Source organism: Petaurus breviceps, unplaced genomic scaffold, assembly GCF_028583685.1.
Source record: "Petaurus breviceps papuanus isolate PSGF00001 unplaced genomic scaffold, PetGlider_PUasm1.0 38, whole genome shotgun sequence".
NCBI classification, from domain to species: Eukaryota; Metazoa; Chordata; class Mammalia; order Diprotodontia; family Petauridae; genus Petaurus; species Petaurus breviceps.
In genome coordinates, this window is record NW_027186304.1 from 83381024 (window position 1) to 83384865 (window position 3842).

A 3842-nucleotide genomic window follows, 5' to 3' on the forward strand; every position below is an offset into this window, starting at 1 on the left:
GATAGATAGATAGATAGATAGATAGATAGATAGATAGATAGATAGATAGATAGATAGATATAGATATCATATATATGCATGATGTATGTGTATATATATATATATGTTCACACATACATAGTTTTTTTTAACTGTGTTTAAATGTGTTTTCACCCACTTCCCAATTAATCACAAAAGTCTCTGAGTTCAAATTGAATCAATCCAAAGCATAAATTAGTTATGAATGCACCTTTAAATGATTTGAAAGAAATAAAATGTTTAGATCATTAGATGAAGACAGATGATACTGATGGTGTGCTTGGGTTCCTGTGCTTGAACCCCAGTTCCAAAATCACATTTCTCCATCCCCTCAAATCTCCCTAGCCTCAAAATACTGTTTCAGGCACTTTCTCTCCAGCTTAAAGGAAGCACGCCGTAGCAAAATACTTATCTCTCTTTCTGATGTAGGAGCCAGCTGCACCTATAGAATTTAGTCGTTTGAACCAGCTTTATACTGGCTGAACTGGCTGTGTACTGGGCCATAAAGATATTTGCTACACACTGACCTATTACTGTGTTTCCCCGATAATAAGACACTGTCTTGTTATTTTTTTTGGACAGAAAAACACCAGAGGGCTTATTTTCAGGGGAGGGCTTATTTTAATGAACATTGACAGCAATTTTAATAAACAAGTAAATGTGAACAAAAAAATGTACCTTTATTCAATAAGCAAATCACTGGGGAAGAACAGGATGACGCGCTCACTGCTGCAGCTCTGATTGGATGCAGCTCGGAGCGCGGCGTGCGTTTCACGGGGGGGAGGGGGGGGGGGCAGTGCATACAGAGGGTACCGTAATGTAGCATGTAGCGCAGTAGCAATCTCAATAGGGCTTATTTTCGGGGGAGGGCTTATTTTAGAGGAATCTTACACAGTAAGGGGAGGGCTTATTTTTGGGATAGGTTCAAGGGTCACCTGCTCCCCCTCCATCCCTTCCCTCATTAGCACAGACTTCTACTTGGACAAACTTATTATGTGAGATGAGTTCACCCACTTTGCTTCTCCTTTTCTCTATTATATTCTTTGCCCACCTTTCTTTCCTCTTCTTTTTAAGATTATCAAAACATAGCTACAACACTCTCAGGTCATCTGTCTTACTTGACTTCCATTGTGACCCCTCTTGACATTAAAGTTCTCAGGAGACATATGCATCATTCCTCCCAGATTGAAATGTAAACAATTAACTTTTATAAAATCCTTTTTGTTTGCTCATTGCTTTTTCTTCTTTTAAAAACCCAACTCCTCTCACTATAAATCCTGCCCTCGTTCCAATGCATCTTGATCACAGAAATAAAAATATTTCTAGTCACAAGATCATCTTGCCCAGCATATAAACTTTTATCCAAGGTATTCACAGCTGACTTCCCCCCTCACCCACATCCCTCTAGGACATATATTGAAACACAAATTATAGGGTTGCTATCATTTACTATTTAATATTTAATGGATGAAATTCCATTTGTAATTAACCTAATATTAATAGACTTCATTTACATAGTCAATTATATTCATTATCTTGATTGAAATTTAGAACATGCATTATTTTTTCCCCACCATTAGGAAGTAATTATTAGTCAATCCTCAAACAGTTCATAGATTTGGAATGGGCCTTAGGTACTGTCTAGTCCAGTAACCTCATTTTATAGATAAAGAAACTCGGGTCCAGAAAAGTTAAGTGACTTCTTAATTAGAAGCTATTTAGAATGTATTTGAGGTATTTATGTAATTTAGAAGGTATTAGCAAAGATGAGATTTGAACTCACTCACAGCAGCTATTTCAGTGCTCTATCCACCACAGCATCCTGCCTTTTCTAAACCACATACTCAGTATGAATGAATGGATGAAGACTCATTTAAAAAGGATCATTATGGGTAAAGAACCAAGCCAGCACTGAGCATACAAGCAGAAAAATGAGGTAGTTTCTTCTCTCAGGGAGTTCACATTCCAATATGGAGATTCTCTCTCTGTCTCTCTCTGTCTCTCTCTGTTTCTGTCTCTCTGTCTCTCTCTGTCTCTGTCTCTCTCTGTCTCTCTCTCTGTCTCTCTCTCTCTCTCTCTCTCTCTAATGTACACACATATATAGCTGTATATATGCATGTACACATATGTATACTATGTATGTATATATAAAGATATATATGTGCACACATACATATACATCCATCTACCTATCTATGTCTGTATCTATCTACACACACATAGAGTTTCAGCTGTAAGTCATATGGAAGGTCCCTTAAACCTTAGGTTGCAGCAGCAAAGCTGGTGATGCATATTCTTTATTTCCACTGCTAAAATCATATCCATCTCTGATATTGAGCCACTTAACCGTGTCAAGAACGTGGCACTGAGAATTTTTTTTTCTGGGTCTTCGGTAGCTGTGGTTGCCAAGAAGCAGAGGCTATAAATGCACTTGCAGAAGCAATTGCCAAATCACACATCTCCATGAAGTATTGTGCCTTTAGGGTAAAGGCTGAGGGAGGTGGTCTGGAATAAGCATCTATAGGGTGCTTCTACCCTGGTCTCTTAGGCTTACTTGACCATCACAAGGTCACAGTGGAGATTACAAGCCTCTTGTAAAAAAAAAAAAGTTATTGTAAAAACAGTAACTCTTGTAGAAAGAGTTACTTCTCTCCAGGATGTCTCCAGGGGACTGGTACTCTTTGATGGTAATCAATCAATATGTCATTTAATTGATCAGGGTCAATCATAGACTCATAGAATCTTTGAATTGATAAGGACAGTAGAGATAATTTGATCTAATCCTCTATTTGATGCAGAAATTCTATCTACAACATACTCAACCAGGGCCTTACCTTGAACATCTCAAATAATAGGAATCTCAGGAGTCATCCTACTCTGTTTTCAGATTGTTTTAATCATATTTTTCACATTTTGAACCAAAAAGAAGAATAACAGTATAAAGAAGCAAGGGCCAGACTTGGAATCAGGAATACTTTAAGTTAATTCTATTCCTCCTTCTGATACATATTAGTTGTGTGACTATAGGCAAGACAATCAACTTCTCAGTTGCCCCAGCAAACTCAGGAAAGCTAAAGTAAAATTTTTGATATGCAGATGACAAATGGACATAGTTCCCATACTGGAAGTTCTTTATACACATGAAATTACAGGTCTAGATTTTTTTTAAAGGAAAATAAAGAGCCCAAATCTACCTCTATCACTTCAATGAAGTGACACAAAATTTAACTAATTCCTCTATTCACAGCCTTGAAAATCTTGGAAAACAAGAATTATGTCCTATCTGATTTAAGTTAACTATAGCTTGTTTCTAAAACTATTCATCACATGATGTGGTTTTGAGTTTCATCAATTTATTTGTCACCCTTCTCTGCACATATTTGAACTTGTAATTTTCTCTCTAAAGCAATGTTCATAATTAAACACAATGCCATTTATGATGCCCAACCAGAAAAAAATACAACACAAATATTACCTCCATTGATCTTGACTTTTACTTTGCTTTTTATTCCCTGTCTTCTCTTTCTTTATTTCTCTTCTATTTGTCTTCCCAGCACTTAGCATAGTAGCTAATATATAAGTAAGTAATAAGCTTCATAAATAATTGCTGATTGACTGACCTATTAATACACACTTTGGGAATGGTTGTTCAGTTATCAATTCCATGAAATGTACTATCATCTAACCCACATCATTCCATCTTGTCCACCAGAATATCAGGGGAGACCTTTTTAGACACCTCACTGAAATTCAGATATTCAAGATCTACAGCTAAAGGCAGAGACTATAGCTTATTTCTACTGAACTCATAATGTCTTCTAGTT